Genomic DNA, 19332 nt, shown 5'->3' with positions numbered 1-19332 from the left:
CCCATCAGTTTCTTATAGAACATCGGACTTAAGATACAAGGAAAAAGGGGGGAAAAGACGGAGAAAAAGTATCAATCGATAGGGTTAAATTATTCATCGTCATTAATTATCGATCGCTCTCCGTTGCCGACTTGTCCGCCTCGCGCGAGAGTTGAAAGGAGGGAAAGCGCGCTTTATTAAAACCGGCTCGAGCCTCATTGTTTCATGTCCCGCGGCAAAGAAAAAGCTCGAGCTTGGTTCTGCCCGCGCCAGTGAAAAATACACACACACACATCGCCCCCCTTAAAGCTCCTTTTCTCTCCTCGCTCGCTTTCCCTCCCGATGCGCGGGAGAGCTTTGGGGAGCCTCGTACGGTGTTCACGGGGCGGCTGTGTCTCGCGTGGATCGATGTGGGATCAATGGCTCTCGCTGACTAATAGCCAGAGAGCGCCTTTGATCTCGCGGCTGAGAGATCAAAACCTGCGCGAGAGGGAAGAGAGAAGGAAAGAGAAAGAGGAAAATGCGCGGGAGACCGAGCGGACCTTAAACTTCACACAAACACGCGCGCTCGTACTTCGATACATCTGCCGTTGTCTTGTGAGGTGACATCATAACGAATTGTCAACGATTGTTTACTTTCCTACAATGAGCACTGAGCAGGTAGGCTATAACGCCCTACAAAAACAAGATAAACAAACTAATTTAGCGAGTTCAGCATATGACGCTGTTTTAGGCAAGTCAGCCTATGCACCATATGAACACCGTGGTAACTCCCAAACAAAATAAAATATTTTAAAGTAAACTTCTCTCAGTCTCCACTAATTTCCCCAGTAGACCTAAAATGTACACAAGTGAGTTAAGCTCGCGTCATAATTGAAATCTTCATGTTTGTCTATCCCTTCGTGCATTTTTAAAAATCAATTTTACGCGGAAACCCAAGACATTAATTCTGATTCAAATTATTGTTTAAATGGTGCACCAGGGAACTTTTTGGCTCTGCTTGATGTTAATTTAAAATGTGTGGAAAGCTAATTAGTACAAGTATCTGGAGAAAGAGAGTGGTGAAGAAGTGAAGTGCAGACTGCTCAAGGTCTTGAGATCACAGCGTGTGCATTTGAACACCAGATGATACTCCATTAAATCCCACTAAAAAAAGAAGCAACCACGCAGTTAGGCTAATGAATCCTGCTCTTTTATGTGTCCTTCATATGTCTTTATCGTACATGTAGCCTATTCTACAGGACAGAAGCCACAACTATAGGCCTATTGCGCATTCTTCCTACTTGCTATCCCCCTCTCTTTATCCCTCCTCCCTCTGGTCAGTGAGTTACTCTCTCTATCGCTCTCACTTCCCGAATTAACCACTCAAGAAGTCACCACCGACTCAATCAATAGCTCATACATAAACCCTGCTATAATCGCTCCACATGCCTGTCTGTCTGCCCCCTCATCCCTCGTTACCCTTTCATTCTCTCTCTTACACACACCTTCTGTCCCCTTAACTTCTATTTATATTGGCTTGACAAACTACTAGGCAACTAATTACTACTAACAACTTATTGTTCCCTTTCTTATTCTTTCTAATAACTGCTTCATTTTCATCCATAGGCACTGTGCAAAAACTATGTATCAGAAAATGTATGTGATACCTCATTTAGAATCAGCATGGCATTTTGGCTTTCTGTCTTGTGCTTCCTCTGAACGGTGTCATCTGTGACAGACTCGTGTCTTCCTGCAATCTGATGTCTCTAGGAGGTGTTGCGCAGCTTTGACTATTTCTAGCAACATTTAGATATTAGTACATGAAGTATTCAGTTTTACAAAAATAATACTAGTGCAGCAATTGTCAGATTGTGTTTGCAACATTTAATTTACAAAATCTGCTTTGTGTGGCAAAAAATTTTTTTTGATATGACCGAATCACTTATAGATCACACGAACACACACGCGCGCGCACACACAAACAACACACACACAAATAATTAGGGGTTAGGCTATATAAAGTAGAAACAGATTGCACTTGCCCACTTTTTGCATTTAGTATGTTAATATGGCAGTTTGAATAGATCAAATTGTGCTGACAAAGAAAAGTGAATCAATATTTAATGCTCTGTTTAGGTGCATGCTAATAAAAAAAGTTTTTTTTTTTTAGATACCTGCGATTCATTTGTTTTTGCCAAAACAAGTAAATATCCAAGTTGGACACACATCACTCTGTGTTTAGCCCCTGCTGATCTCCTCATATTCAAAAATATGAAAACACAGAAACCAACACACACACGCACTCAAACAGGCTCACACACAAAACACATAGAGAATTTAAAGATTACACACGAACCCTGCTCATATTCCCTGTGCTCCAGCCTCTCTTTCCCTCTGTCTCTGTTTCAAACTCTTTGATTCGATGGAGCGGTTTGATCTGTGCTAGAGCGAGTTTTGTAAACACATTTTTGCGATCATATAGCCATGGGCAAGGCGCGTATAAATGAGGGGGGGGGGGGGGGGGGGGGGGGGGTTATGGCGACGTTTAATGAGAGGCTCAAGTGGAAAGGCACACGGACGGATTCAAACTTGAACACGAGAAATGTAGAGAAATCAGCCTTCCCCACCGGATAGGTTGATGAAATATAATGTAATAGTGGATGGCTGGCTCTGCTTTTAAACAAACAAGTCTATAGTGAAAAGTGTTATATAGTAGGCTATCTAAATTGACATTTCCCCACGGAGAAAAAGAGAGAGAGAGAACAATTTTGCAAAAAGGACATTGCAATCACAAGTAAGGACAGACACAAACACATTACGGTGGGAGCTAATAAAGAGAAAACCTTGGCGTAAAACGGATTCGGTGCGAGCTAAACTAATAAATGTGCGCGGTCCTATTCTTTTCTCTGTTTCTTTTCTCCACATCGGCGTCGTGAGCTGCTAATTCGTTTAACTTCGATTGCCAGCGCAATAATAGCGCTAACCCGTCGCCTCCGTCTCCTGGATCGCAGAGAATTCAGATCACATCTCATTGGGAGGGGAAGAAGCTATGACCCCATGTCACTGATGATGACTATAATATATACAAAACGAAATAATCCACTATCATAATATAGCCTAATAAGTAGCATAAATTGTAGCTACAATCACTAAAATCAATGCGTAGCCTATATTCTAAATAACAAATGAATTAATCTATAGGCCTATAGCTAAATATAGGCTAGCCTAATTATTTATATAGTAAATACTAATAGGCGTACATGTTTTTAGTAGCCTATAGTATGCCTAATCATTTTATGAGTTTTGAAACGGAAACACGACTAAAAAATGCGAGGACATTAAGTTCAAGTGTGAAACGCATATAGGCTAATGGTAAGTTCTTTAAATGAAATGCATTATTAAATGACATCATTTCCACTGTCCCCTTAGTCCATCTGTGTGTGTAGGCTACAAATGAGATTTATAGCCATGATGCAACTTCTCATTATCAAGTCCCGAATCGTTGTTTGCATAAAAATCCCAGCTGCACATGCCTCAGTACCTTGCGCAGAAAAGGGAAGCTCTTCTTTTCTTTCCTTGTTTAGTGTGTGCTTTTCCAGCTTTTTAAAAAACGAATAGCTCGAAGCCGTAAGTGTGTCTCTGTTCGGCAGTGTATGTGTGAGTGCCCGCGCGCGCTTTCTTTTCTTCCTCTTCTATCTACCTCTGTCCAGGGAATTCTCAACATTCACAAACACATCGCAAATACCCGCCGGCTTCACAGTATCGATTTCTAATTAGACGGCAGGATAATCGTTGGAGAGAGAGAGAGAGATAAAAAAGGGAAGAGGGTGGCAAGAATAAATAAATAAATAAAAAGGTCTCGTGATTAACTGAATTAACAAGAGAAGTACAAAAACAAGAGAGCGATGCAAAATAATGGCCTTTCTTTGCATTCTTACATAAAACGGTGTCTCTATGAAATTAAAGGATTTTTTTTTTTTAACAAGAGCATCGTCTTGTTTAACATATTTTCTGTTCCAATACTAAACAATTTGTTTAATCCGTGTGGGGGGTAATATTTCCGCCCTCATTTCCTGCAACTTTTCTCACTGTCGTTTCTCTATTTTTGACGTCAGTCAGGAATTTCACACTCTGAACTTTACTCTATGCCCTCCCTCCCTCCATCCTTCTCCTCCTCCTCCTCCACCTGTCCCTCCTCCTTCTCTGTCCTTCTTGGCAGTGTGCGTCACACAGAGGTTAGTCCAGGGCTCAGGTAGCTCGTTTACTTTAATAAAGCTTTCATCATCAGGCCTATACGCCTGTCTTTGACGAGCGCACATTCACGACGCTCTTCCTTCGTCACCTTTCCTCCTTTACTTTTTCGTAGAACGCCCCCCCCTCTCTCTCTCTCTCTCTCTCTCTCTCTCTCTCTCTCTCTCTCTCTCTCTCTCTCTCTCTCTTCATCTCGCTTTTTCCCCCTCGCTCTCTCCTCAAGCATATGCTAATAACTCGGGTGAATACACACCTACTTAACCCTTCTCTCCTTTGTGCTCTCCTCCCTCTTTGGAGCTCTCTGTCATTAAGATGGTGATAAAGTGTCGGATTACTCCGAGGGCTAAAACAGTGACTGCCCTGCCCCGAACTCAGCGCACACTATCAATCTCCCGGTGTGCTACTGGAGTCCTACTTCTGTCTCTGCACTTTTGCTGTTTTTATCTATCGCCCTTTCATTCACACAACTATTTATTCTAATGTGTGAGGTTAGTAGTGTTGAAAGTAATTTATCATTTGTCTTGTGGCTTCAGAATTATTATTTTTTTTGCATGTCAAATCTGCGATTAAGTCGCTTTTAATATGGATATTTGCACACACAAAAAAAGATGCGTTCAGTAAACACTTTGATTTGTTCTCTCCCTCTCTTGTAACAGAGATCCGCAAGGATTTCTCTTTTTTCCGTTTGTTTGAAGTTCTCGGCACGTCTCATTACCGGCACGCAAGAATCTCTCAATAAAGGAAGGACGTCTTATAGGCAGGTTTTACTCCTTTCAGGTGTTGTTTCTGCATAGCACACACACAAAAACAATATCAATATTATTATATTTATAGTAGGCCTAATAATAATAGCCTATACGATTTTGGTAAGTTTATCACAGTTGTGTCAGACTGATACTTATGTACATTTCCTTCCGAAAATCTTGAATTAATCAGCATATAAATCATGATGTAACTGCAACGCAATTCTCTACTAGTAATGTCTCTGATGAGAAGGTCCATCAGACGCGCATGGCTGTGCGTGTGTCATTTGTGACGCGATCCGAACTATGGGTTCAGGTTTTCCCAGACTAGCGGGTAAAAGTAAATTGTTTCAGGAGCTGTCAGGTTCAAAGGGGCTGAACAAAACCTTCACCAATACTGTATCTCAGGGAGTTTGTCTCCCTAACACAACAGCACGAAAATACCACTAAGATTAATGTAATTTGTCGAGTTTTTAGCGAACATAAAATAATTGTGACTATTGGTTAAGTTTCAGGAATGTTCATCTTCAACTGCATAGAGATGAATCAATTTGGCTTAAAATAAACAAATGTGATGTGATTAGATGAGATGTATATGATTGTAAGGGGCTCGACAATTCGCCAAAATAGCCACAATGTGGCACCTGACTGACTGGAGCAGATCTGAACTTACCATTGAAAGAAGAGGATGACACGCGTAACTTCATTTATTTATGAGGAGGGTCACTGCTAAAAGTAATATCTTAATTAAGAATAACTATAAATAAATAGCAAGTGATACATGTTTAACTTACTGTCTGTCACATTAAAGCAGGTCTGTGATAGGCTATTCAAGGCGATATTCAAGAAACGAAAAAGCTCTGCGCAAGTAGGCCTAATATATTTACGAGTTATCCGTGGCTGACGTTTATTCACGGACGTTTATGCTATAGGCTACATAGATGCATGTGTTTTTTTCTTCTTCTTTTTTTTTTTTACTGCTTTGGGAAACTGAATCCTGAACATATTTAAGAACCTTAGATCTTGCTATACCAGACAGGAACTTTTTTAAACATAGAGGAATTGAGGGTGCGAATTGAGGATTATTATAAACTGTTATCCATGTTTAGTGTGAGTTCAGCATGCATGGTTTCCTGAAAATTGTGCAAATCAGAGTCCTAAAGAAATTAATTCATGGAAAAATTACATTTGTGTAGGCCCAATTTTTTACTTAGCCTTGTGTCTTTTGAAACTGTGTGATGTTGTTTATTCTGTGAGGTATTGCACACCAGTGTGATGGTTAACTGATTGTTTTACAAACCAACACATAGATCAATCTTAACTAGAATTTGAGTGCATTTCAGGTCATAATCTGTTGAACTAGGCAAAAAATTCCACCAATATGTTCAAAAGGTTGTATCACACCTATCAATGATTTTGCAATGATCAATATGTATTAGGATATGCATTAAGTGTCCCTTGTCTCTGATAAATAGTAAAGAGAAAGATCCATTAAAGTTGCAAGTAAAGGGCTGTTCACATATTGAGCATTTTGCATCGCCAAATCAACCAGAGATCATGATCCAAGGATCAAAATCAAAAGGTTCAGACTCCTTAAACTAACTGGTGTAGAGGTATTTTGTAGGCTTGAGTATGACAAATCTGTTTATCCCAAAAGGAGCTGGCAGATGTGACTGTTCCCAAATTTGCTGATGGCAAAGCAATGGTGGCACAGGAAATAAATTATCACTAACTGCAACTAACCCTTTAACAAAACTCCAGGATGGAGCAGGTGTTCCCAACATGAATTTTAACACCATAGCATCTTCTTTACCATCTAAATCTTAATCACTGCATTGGGCATTTTAGACCCTTTGGAACACTGAAAAGTTCTCTAATTTCTAATCCTCAAATGTTTTATGTGCGTCCCTATGAAATTCACTAAAATTCACTAAGAGCAGAAGACTGCAATGCTCTTGAAATTTTTAGCAGGACTGTAGACTTGGAGAGTTACTGCTGCATTTATTATCCTCACTGTATACTCTAAAAATACTGTGTTGTTTCAACCCATGTTTGGGTCAAACATGGACAAACCCAACTGTTGGTTTAAATTACCCTTGGCTCTGCAGTTGGGTTTGTCCATATTTTCTGCAAAAGTGTATATAAAAATAGTGCACCCAAATTTTGTTCATTATTTACTTTCCCTAATGATACTCCAAACACTTTGTTCCATGGAACACAAAAAGGGAACTTTGAATTCTTAAAAGGTTTCGCAGTCAGCTGTGTGAAGATCGAAAAAGCCCTTAAGACCAGAGTAGAAGTAAAAGTTATAACAATTTATCAGTTTTTTTTCAGTATTTTTCATTACTTTTAAAGAACACTGCTGCTAACTCCAAGACTCATTAAAACAGTGATTGTCAGTGATGGAGTGTGTCCATTTTAAATTGAGAAAGCCTTGGTGAGCAGCTACAGCACCATTGAAGGGAGATAATATTGGAAACACTGTAATGTTGATTTCACTTGGCTTAATCAACTGATAAATTGTTATAACTTTTACTTCTAATCTGGTCATTTCGATCTTCACCCAGCTGGATGCGAAACCTTTAAAGATGTCAAAATTCACTTTTTGTGTTCCATGGAAGAGTCATATGTTTAGAGTGACATTAGGGAAAGTAAATACTGAAAAACATTTTGGGGGCACTTTTTATATACACTTTTGCACATATGGACAAACTCAAACGTTGGTTTAAATGAAGAAATTAGGTTAATTTAAACCAACGCTTGGGTTTGACCACATTTGACCCAAACATGGATTGAAACAACCCAGGATTGTTTAAATCTGAGGATCAAAACTTTTATACTTTTGCACTGTGAAAAAAAAAAAAACTTTATGTCTTTTTGTGGTTAAGGCTGCGAAAATAGAAAAATATTTATTTCATGTTCTCACCACAGGTGATGTTTCGAGCCCAATGGCTCTTCATCAGAAGTGGGAAAAGTTGGCAATAAACCAATTGGGACACGTAAAAAAAGAGCTATGAACCAAACAAATTCAACATATGCAAATAATTATTCAAAATAAGCCCAAAAAGCAAACTAAACTAAACTTAAAACAAAAAACTTTTCTACATTGTTATGGTTGAGATACAAGAAACTGAAATGGAGAGTGTGATTTTAAGTTCTATTATCTTGAGCCAGTTGAATGTGAATATTGATATGTTTTGAAACATGCTGCTTTGAAACGATGTGTATTGTGAAAAGTGCTATACAAATAAATGTGAATTGAATATGTTACATTTGAATATAGAAGATGATTACAATAACCACAAAGCAATCTATCCTATTTACTTTCAGAAACAGAAAGTGCCTTATTCGCCAAGTTTTAAGGAATTGGATTGGGATTACAGGAGCATTAGCACTAAAAAAAAGAAAATTCTGTCACCATTTTTTAACTCTTTTTGTTCAGACAATGAAAGTTAATGGGATCCAAAACAACACTGGAACCCACTGACTTTCATTGTATGAACAAAAATCGACAACTGAGATACTTTTCAAAATATATGTTCAACAGAAGAAAGAAAGTCAAACATTAGTGTATTTCCCAAAAGCATTGTTATCAACTATGGTCGCAAGTTCTGTCATTACCAACATACAGTAGTTCAATGATTTGGTTTAATTTGCTGCAACTATAGTTCCAACGAACATTTGCAAACAGCATTGCAACCTTGTATGGTTGGAACTACTCTCGACCTGTGGCTAGAACCATGTTAATATGAACATGCTCTTGGACACAATAAGCAAGCTAACATTCAGTGCATTCTATATCTTTTATCCCATATAAATATATACATTTCAATCTATATATTTTAGTGTATATCAACAATCAGCACCCTTTTTGAAGAGTATGCATGTGCATAAATACGTAAGGGAACCCCTGAGCAAGACGTAGAGCTAGGGAACTCACGATGAATCAAACATCAAATAAAACAAAAAGACGAGAACAAAAAAGTGAAGTAGGCCTCATGCCATGCACGTTAAAGTAGCAGTAATCTGACATTAATTGCAATCTTGAATCGATTAATTAGCAGAAGATATTACTCCACCACCTGCATGTGAAGTCAATAGTCCTAAATTGTTGAACCAACATGGTTCAATCGATGGAGGTGCGACCATGTTACTGGTTTGGGGAATCAGTTGTGACTAGTTCATTTCTCCAACGATACATCATACTATGGTAGTCAAGCAGCGAGTTATGTTGTTGTATGGCAAACGCACCCCAGGTTTGGAATGCCATGAGGGCAAGTAAATGCTGAGAGGATTTCCATTTTTGGGTGAACTATCTCTTTAAGTTAAAATTCTCTCATAAAATAAGAGACATTGTTCTAAAATAAAACACAATTTTTTAAACTATAGGGCCACCCACAACCTCTTTCACACATAACTCTTACTACCCTTTGTCTTCAGTCAAACTCGGGACCTTATTTCCACTCTTGTACCCCCCCGCCCCCCCTGCCCCCCCTCAACCAAACAGCCCACCTCTGCGCGTGTCAAATCGAATCTCCACCACAGCGCCTACTACACCCACTGTGTCCATGTATAATACGTCATACACACAGGGAGTGTGCGATGACGGATTACTGAATTAGACGAATAATGACACCTGACACTTCTGTTACCGCTCCCTGAGCTGCCACAGCCAGCGCCGCAGCGCCGGTAAATAAAGACCAGAGATGAGGAAATACAGAGAGAGATGAACAAGGAGGGGGAACAGCAGGGAGATGAATGGAGAGAGCAAATGGAGGTGCGTAGGCCTATATACAAAGAGAGATGGAAGGGAAACCGAAGACAAAGAGAAAAAGAAACTCGACAAGTCAGCTAGATGAATGTATGAGGGCATTTTTGTTTGCAATCTGCTTTGTTTCACAATAGTTCTCAATGGCGTACCTCTGTTTTCAAAACCAATAAACCCACGAAAAGAGAGGCTGTGTATTGGCATCAACACAACTTGAGTTGCATGTGATGTTAGTGTGTGGCCTGACCTATAGTGAGTGCACCGAGACCTTGGACTGAAGTTGCCAATGAAACTATCTGCAAGGAATATAATATTCATATTATTAAAGGGATAGTTCCCACAAAAAAATTAGAATATCGTTTTTTTTCTGTGGAACATAAAAGATATTTTGAAAAATGTGTCCTGTTTTTGTCCATATAATGAAAGTCAAAGGGGTCATAAACAACACTGAACCCCATTGACTTTCATTGTACCGAGCGGAAAAAAAAAACACTAACACATTTATCAAAATGTTGTCTTAAGTGTTAAGCAGAAGAAAGAAAATTATACAGATTTGGAACAACATTATAAATGATGACAGAATTCTCATTATTGGGTGAATAGCCCATATAATGCTATATCAGAATAATATAGAAAAATAGATGTTGTAAGATATATACAACACTTAGATTGGTCTGAGCATCATGCAGCCTACAAAAATAATTACACCATCATACAAACAGTTTTAACAATCTGTCACTGTCTGTGTATGAAAATCACATCAGAAGTTGTCCATGGCTTCTACGGGTTTAGGGCAACGTGACACCCACATAACATTTGAGAGAGAGACAGAAACAGAGAAAGTGGGGAGCCAGAAAGAAATATTGACAAAGCCTAGATATACACATAAGTCATTGAGTGTGGCCTGCCCGGCTCTTGTATTTTATAGCTACGCTCTGTGCTGGCGGAACAAGATGACAGCTGAGTTCCTTCAACGGAAAATATGGTGCCTCTCTTGTTTTCTCCGTCTCCCTTCATCGTTTCTGTTTTCTGTCTATCCCTCTTTATATTACTCTGTCACCTCACAATTTTGTTCTCTCCCCCTCCTCGTTTTTTTGCTTTCTCTTTATGGTTGCCCTCTGTTCTCTTGCCATGCATGTTTCTTTTTGCTTCTTATCTTTGTCATCCTTATTGATGCTCATTCTTCTTTCTCTTTACCTCAATGTGTCTATTTTTTGCTCTCTGCAATTTCCTCTATTTGTTCTTCAGGTTCCTCTGTTTTACGTTTGTCTCATTTATCTCTTCCGATCACTGAACATGTAATATAAAATATAGAAACAGTTTGGGGTCGGTAATATTTGTTTTATGTTTTAGAAATAAGTCTCTTATGCTTACCAAGACTGCATTTATTTGATCAAAAATACAGTAAAAAAAACAGTAATATTGTGAAATATTCTTCAATCTTCAGTGTCATTATCCTCCAAAAATCATACTAATATTCTGATTTGATGATTATAGGCTCAAGAAACATGTCTCATTATTATCAATGTTGAAAACAGTGCTGCTTAACATTTTTGTGGAAACCGTGATAAATTTGTTCAGAATTCTTTGATAATCATCATCAAAGTTTTTTTGTACTATAAGTAAAAGTCTTTACTGTCACTTTTGATCAATTTAATGCATCCTAACTGTGCATTAAAAAAAAAAAACTTTTACTGAGCCCAAACATTAAACTAAAAAAGAATCTTGAAATGCCTCTTAAAAGTGAATTCTTCACTTTTTTTCTGCAGGAAGCATTCAAGTTTATTTTTGCTGTTTTTAATTATTTTTTAACACTCATTCTTCACTCATCACTGTGTCTAAATTTTTCTCTCTGCCATTTCCTTTATTTGTTCTGCTGGCTCATCCGTGTTACTTTTCTCTCATTTCTCATTTACATCTCTTCTTTTACCTGACATTCTGTTTCATTTGCCATCTTGTAACTTGTAGGCTAAGATGGGAGGTGGAACTTGTAGCTTCACATCTCTTTATATTTTCTGTACCCCTACCCATATAACATTTGATATGAAATATATAAGCAACAAAATATTCAAATATAGAAACTTCAAATGCATATTACATGCATATGAATCAACTCGTACCTTTATGCCTTATTTTATTCACCTCATTTCTTTTGCCTGTTCCTCACCACTTCCCTCTTACACTCTCTACATTCCAGCCACCCCTCCCGCCTTCTTCCGCAGCCCGAGCACAGAGCCCCAAGTGTCGGAATCAATTAAGAGTGAGCGCCGTCGCGCCCGTTCCTTCACGGAGGTAAATATTAAACTGCAAGGAACGGCAGGCAGAGAGAGGGAGAGAAAAAGAGAGATAGAGGAGGGGAGAGCGAGCCCTCCGTCCCTAATCCGCCGCATCGATCAGCCGGGGATGAGGGTAATATATTATTTTGACAAGATACGATCCTCCGACGCGCACCGCTATCCCCGGCGATCGATTTCTTTTTCTCTCTCCCTTTTTTCTTTTTCTTTTTTTCCCTTCAGCAGTAGGGACACTGCATGCGCACCTCTGTTTTGTTGTTAGTCGCTGTGTGTGCAAGTGTGACTGAGCGAAACAGTGTGAAGCCAACAGTAGTTGAGGAAACGCCTGGAGAAAACTTCTCATCTGAGCGGCACAACCTCAGCGTCTCGACAAAACGATAGCAGACGTGAAGTCTTAATAATGTCTTTACAGTGTCGTCTAAGGAACATACATTTCAAAGTCGTCAAACCAGTTCACAAAAAGGCAAAGGAAAGCCATTCACTTGTGCTACAAGCAGAAGAGTATTAAATGACGTATTAAATAAAAATAAAGGAGCTTTTCCCACCAGATATTTCCATGTTTTGCATCCGAGTCGACTGGGTGATGCTGACCAATTGTAAAGTTAAGTGTCTGGCCCCTCCGGTCCCCTGTGCTCTTTTGCCTTCCCTCCATATCGCTTTGTAAACTGTGTCTAAATGCTAAATTCCCAGATCAATTTTTTTCATTCAACCTCTCCCCCCATCCCTTTGTGCCCGCTGCCCCCTGCCTCCGCCTCCGAAGTGTATTGAAGTTCACTGTCTCTTTGCAAATGCAGTCTGCAGCGTTCTCGCGAGTGTGTGTGTGTGTATGTGTGTGTACATGCAGATTTATAAATCTGTAAAGGCAGGTAAATTCAGAAATATCTAATAAATCAGCTTGTTTCATATTTCAACCACTGCTCGGCAGGCCGCTCTGCCTCACAGAGAACTCAGGCACCAGTCTCAGTCTTTCGTTCACTCTCTCCCGTTTTTATTGTGCCATTTTCTGCCACTTCGGCTGCTGTGAGGGAGTCAGTAATGCAGTCACTGTCCCTCTGCAGCCCCCTGCTGTGTGTGCAAGTGACTTGGCCTGTAAGGAGAGGGGGGAGACGCGGGGTCAAGGTGAGCTCTAATACACTATTGATCCGCCCCAATTGAAAACCTGATGGAAATTTTACCCCCCTCCCCTTTTCTCCTTCCCATCTGTGTATCTCTGTCTTTCCCTTGTCTTTCTTTTTTTTCTGTCTCCCTAGTGAACAACTTCTTCTGTGCTTCCTCCTTTTTTGCAAATTAGATCCTACCCAGAGGCTGTCTTTGTGGCATCTTTTTCTCTCATGTTGTCCCCCTTCTTCTTCTTTGTCCCCTTTTACATCTTTACATTTTAGAGACATCTAACCCAGTTCCTTGTTTTGTTTTGTTTTTTCATTCAAAAAGAGACTCTCACAAAGCAGCCCGATCTCATGAAAATGGCACGTAAAATCTAATTTTCGCGTATAAATTGCACGATAAACACTATAGAGACGCATTTAGTGTGACCGGGTTGCAGCAAGAGACCTTCTTGTTTGTCTTTTTGAAGAATTGCATGTAGTCTTTGAATAGATTTAAACTTGAGTGAGTATATATGTGTGTGTGATTGAGTCTATAAGAGCACACACACACACTCACACTGACACACCGTGAGCAGTGTGGCAGTATGGTCACCAGTGCAGTGTATTAAATGCCACTGTGGGTTTGGCCTCAGGGCTGCACAGCGATCCCTCAGCAGGAAGAGCCAGTCGATAGCACTCCATCCTGGTCAACAATGAACAACGCTCCACAAAATCTATGTCAACACTTTTGTATTTTCACTTTGGGTAAAGTGGAAAATGAGACGGACTTCATCCGTCATGTTTGAAAGATATCTCTCTCTTTCTTTGTCCAATGTTACTAATGTGGACCACAGATGCAAATTATATATACACTGTACAAAAGAATGTTGTTCCATCTTAAAAAAGTAAGTGTTTGTGCTGCCTTAAAATTTTAGGTTTAGTCAACTTAAATATCCAAGTTGTCACTAAGTAGAACTTTATATTTCAAGCTGAATAAACGTACATTTTTAAAGGTGCCCTAGAATGTTTTTTTTTGTTTTTTTATGTTTCCTGGGTTACCCTTATAATGTTAGTATGTTTTTTAGATAAAAAATAATCATAATTTTGGGATGGCTGTGGGATTCAGTGTAACCGCGGCCACTGCTGTGATTGGCTGACATGCTTGCATATGAAAAAGCTACGCATTACTTGTGAAACTCTCTCCCCAATACTTTTACTACTGCTATTATACGTTTTTACTATAACAGCTATCGAGATTAACGAATCGTGAGATGTTTTTAAAGTATTTAGATCTATTCCCATCACATAAAATGTTGCCGTGATGAGCATTGAGCAGATGACAGTCTGTTGATCGCGAGAATGAAGATCTTATCATTGCAAAGCAGTTTCTGCTCTCTCTCTGCTTTCCCCAATGCAAACACGATGATGTAAATACAGTAAGAGCTTCGTTGTGCAGTAACGTGCGTCATTGATTTCATAACGAGTTTGGCAAGTGTCCAGATAAACTTGCGCTGTGTGGAAAGATTGTTCTTTAATCGCTTTCTGTATATAATTTGTTCACAATTTAAATACGATTATTTTCATCCTACTAAAAGAAACGATGTGAAGCTGATATTTTAGTCGCTGGCTTGACTTACAGATGCATAAACAGTATTGAACGATTTTGAGAGAAAGATTACCTGTCTGAACTTGAACAATTACACATCAGAAAGTGTTGCTTGGTAGCTCGATCCGAGGCCAGCTCTGTATTGGCCCAAGTTGAGGAAACAGCTTCGGCTGCGCAGATCCACCTGGCATTGAGGGCTGGCATTATGCAAATATTTGGAGGCGTACATATTAATGATCCCGACTATTGCGTCACAGTCGGTATTGTGTGGAGAACCGACCGTTTTTCAGAGGTGTTTTTCATAAACGTGAATTAAATGAGAACGCGAAAACAGTCCAGTTTGAGATTCACTCTATGTCATGTCCATGCACTGAACTCTTGTTATTTGACTATACCAAGGTAAATTCAATTTTGAATTATAGGTCACCTTTAAGGCAGCACAAATACTTACTTTTTTGAAGATGAAACAAAAATGTTGCTAACTCTGGCACAACATCTGTGTTGTGCATGGTCCCTGTTAAATAAATGAAATAAAATGCACCCAATGGTGCAACCAATAATACATATGTCAGGGTTGGGCAATATTCAGAAATGAAGAACTGGCTCCCTTTCAATTAACGAGTGTGAATTTGACTGAATTGGTCAAAAACAGGAAGTTGAATCGAAAATGACAGGAAGAGGAATCTATCTATCTATCTATCTATCTATCTATCTATCTATCTATCTATCTATCTATCTATCTATCATCTATCTATCATCTATCTATATATATCTTGGCTTACAAACCTTCAAACTTCAAAGCTTTTTTCAAAACTTTCAAATGAGGCCATGTCAAGTCAACATTTAAAGTTTGCCTTAATCAAACTTGATTTTCAAGTTAAAAATTTGTTCTTTGAATTTCAGTTCACTTGAATTCGGATGCAATTCTGCATCCTGTTTGCTGCCTCAACTCAAATTCAGCAACTTAATTGAAAATGCACTCTCAATTCAATTTTAAAAGGCGCATAATCCTGACAAATGTAAACGAGCCTTAAAGTCACCGAAAGCCTTAATGATTCTGTTCCCCAACAATGGGTGGTCAATTTAAAGACTAAATCTGAACATGTTTATATATATATATATATATATATATATATATTTTTTTTTTTTTTAAATCACAGGACTCTGAATCTGAATTTCACTCTCCATTCAGCATCTCTCTGCTTTGACCTTTCCCTGCTTGCATAGTTGTTAATTACTTTGTAGAACAGACTGTGTGATAAAACTGTCTCTTTGAGTGCATGCAAGAGCTTCCAGATGTGATTTATGTTCTGTTGTGTATCTGTCAGGTGGTAGCGCTATCTGTACCACAATCTCCCCATGGACGCAGAAACATTACACATGTGGTGAGGCCCTGTGTCGACCTGCAGCCCGTGATACACATCTGGAACATCAATGACAATGATGCACACTAAGGATGAGGAATGAGACAATGCTGGACAGAAAGACTGAAGCATTGGGGACAATAATCAAGGTTGTTCTGTGTCTTATTCCTTACTCCTTACACAAGTTGTATGTGCTAAAGATCCAAATAAACCCAAAATAATCACATTTTCTCTTTCTCTTTTTATCTCGCTCTCTCTTTCTCAGTCTCTCTCTCACAGAGTCTTAGCTTAATTGCTTTTAAACCGGATTAATGACTGACCGGGGACATGTTGCCTTAATCTCCGCTCTTGTAAAGCTGCTGTTTCTCAGCTGTGCCTTCTCCCTTTCCTGTCCTCATCCATCCTCTCGACCCACTTACTCTTCGTCTCCCTCTCCCGCACTTTACCTCAGTCACCATCAGTCTCCCTGTCCGTCTATTGCTCCGTCTTTCCCAAGCACAGTTTCTGCTTCTTCTGCACATTATAACTCAATCCTGTTATGCCATTTGTCTCTCTGTCTCGCTTATGCTCTTCGCTGATATATTCTTATCTTTTACTTTCATCTCTAGCTCTGTCCGAGTTATGAGCTCACTTACTCACAAGTGCACACACACTCAAACCCCTCTGCTGTGTGTGTACGCTGTAGTCGTGATGCATGGCCAGTCGTGGAGTCTTGTATTAGCACATGTCGATGGGAGACTGTCATTGCCTCCTAAGTGTTTTGGCAATACGGGATCTGCTGTCATGCCAGTGCAACTAATCTCAATCGAATTACATTGAGCTGGTATTGAGATGGTGAGAGAGGACAAGAGTAGGAGGCTGTGTACTTGACTAAGCTCCTCTCATGGCCAACAAGTGTTAGGGTGTGTGTTTGCTTGAGTCCTTCATATGAACAATCATAAAAAGCTACCTTTTCTGAGGTTCTTTTAAATTGCCATATTCTCACGCACATGTCATTTCAAACCTGTTTGACTGTCTTCTACAGAACACAACAGAATATTGAAGAATGTTTCAACTGAAGTATCCCTGAAGGGTGATTGTGCTTTCTCTGTCGCTGGTCCTAGATTGCGGAATAATCTGCCATTGGATGTTAGATCTTCCTTGACTCTAAATGTTTTTAAGGAACGCTTAAAATCTTATCTGTACTCTTTGGCATTTTAGTACAATAGTACATGGATGGTTTTATGTTTTGTCTTATTGTTCTGTTGCTTTTTATTGCAATGTAGGCTACAGCACTTTGGAACTGTGGTAGCCTGTAAGCTGCTATATAAATAAATAAACGAAACAAACTGATTTTGTCCATATATTGAAAGTCAGTGGGGTCCAAAACAACATTGGACCACAATGACTTATTATATGGACCAAAAACATTTTTCACAATAGCTGTTTTTGTGCAGGTTTAGAACGTTATGAATTGAGTAAATGATGACAGAATTTTAATTTTATGGTGAATTATTCCTTTAAATAACCAAGGCTTTAATTTGAAGTACTGATAAAATATATTTAGAATTTAGTTTGGCTCTCTTTCTCTCTACACTCTCCTATCTGTTCCAAAATGTCTAACCTCTGAACTCTTTTATTTAACCTACACCCTCTCGTCTATATTAGTCTCTGCAACTTTCTCTCAAGCCTACTGTCTCTTTCTCTCTCACAGACATTTCTATCTCCTCTTCTCCCCTTGCAGTTGCCGTCAGGATTAAACAGTTATCTCGTAGGCCCTCTATCGCCCCTAAATACTGCGGATGATAAGACTCACTTGGATTTGTCAAATTGGGCACCATCGATTAACTGACCTTTCCTTACTCTCAGGCTCCCAGGCACTCTCCACACCGTCGACAAGCCAGATAGAGAGATAGATGGATATATATATTGCTGTTATTATTGTGTACACGTTTGTAGCAACCAGGGGTGCACAGGAGGTGGACGAGATAGGGAAGAACACAGTGGGGAGGGAGAAGGGGCAGAGCAGGAACTCGGAGGAAAGGAGAGAAATGCCTTTGCTTTTAGTAGTATAAAAACTAAAAAATTGTTAGCCTAAAGAACACAAAACGTGTATCTGAATTATCTGTAAATTAATACATTTGTCTTTACAATATGTTAATGGTTACAAACACAAGATGGAAGCATAATAAAGATACGAAATACTGCATAACCATTTCAGCATTTAACTTGTGAGATACATATTTGAAACTATTTTTTAAATGACTTTCACTGTAGGTGACAATATATTTCAGTGCTTACAAATGGAATAACACAGATGCTCCTTCGAAATACCCGTGCTTACCAAAGCCTTATGTTTGGCAACCTGTTGTGAACAAATTCACGTGAATGAATGATGTGTTTCTCACCGCAGTAGGGTTGGCTAAACAGCGCGTCGCTCGAGCAACATTTACGAAGCAGAATATGTGCGAGATGCAAAATGATGCGAGACCCGTGTGTGTTTGTTTTCGGAGCTGAACTTACCGGCTATCCCAAGTGGCCTCGCCTCAGACGGAAACCAAGTGCCGGAGCCGGCACCGTGGCTGCTGCTGTAAGATGGACCGAAAATCTCTGGGCTTTATCTGATCCACTTCGAAGAGCAAAGATTGTGCCGTTCCCTGCAGTAGCTATAATTGATGCGCTGAAACGGAAAAATAATTTGTTGATAAAAAAAAAGTTTACAAAACGTGTTTTTACTCTTCTTTTATTGATAAATTAGGCTATTCTTCTTAAACAAGCATTGTGGGTAGCTAAAATTGCAATAGAATGATATGTTAAACAGCGTCACAACATTAATCACTTGTAGGCTGTGGCAGCAAAGAGCTGGAAAGCTTTCCCTCCGAGAATTTCCTACAAGTAAGATTTCTGTGCAATTTTGTTCTGCACATTTTGTTCAATTCGTAGGCTATCTAAATTTACACCTTAAAACACAGATTCTCGAACATTTCGGATAAAAAAAGCTGTCGGGTAATATGCAGAGTAAAATTTTGAATAGGCCTACGAGTAAAAAGTAATTACATGGTTATATTTACTAATAACATACTCGCAGTTTCCTGAGCAATTTTCATATAAATATCCCATTAAGTAATTTTACAAAGCGACATTGGCCTGAAGTCCGTTGCAGTAACCGCATTCTGCTAAAATAGGTCTATAAATGCGAAAATGGCACATGAAGTTTGACGTTAGACAAGAATAGTTTTTTTTACGCTGTACATATTTTTATTATTATATAAAACTCAATA

The 19332-nt window shown here is 39.1% G+C and overlaps 1 protein-coding gene across 1 annotated transcript in view; it reads right to left on the bottom strand.

Annotated features, from left to right (window-relative positions):
• The window catches only part of erfl1 (Ets2 repressor factor like 1), a 30689-nt gene extending 11981 nt beyond the window's left edge, over positions 1-18708 (bottom strand). The window contains exon 1 of the mRNA XM_056267790.1: positions 18575-18708. The gene's annotated coding sequence lies outside the window, so the exon portion shown is untranslated. The remainder of the gene's footprint in view (positions 1-18574) is intronic.
• Positions 18709-19332: the final 624 nt, after the last annotated feature.

The sequence above is a fragment of the Rhinichthys klamathensis genome, unplaced genomic scaffold, assembly GCF_029890125.1.
Source record: "Rhinichthys klamathensis goyatoka isolate OS25496 unplaced genomic scaffold, OSU_Roscu_1.1 h1tg000262l_1, whole genome shotgun sequence".
NCBI classification, from domain to species: Eukaryota; Metazoa; Chordata; class Actinopteri; order Cypriniformes; family Leuciscidae; genus Rhinichthys; species Rhinichthys klamathensis.
Note: the sequence above shows the minus strand (reverse complement) of the source record. Positions and strands in the feature narration are given on the sequence as shown.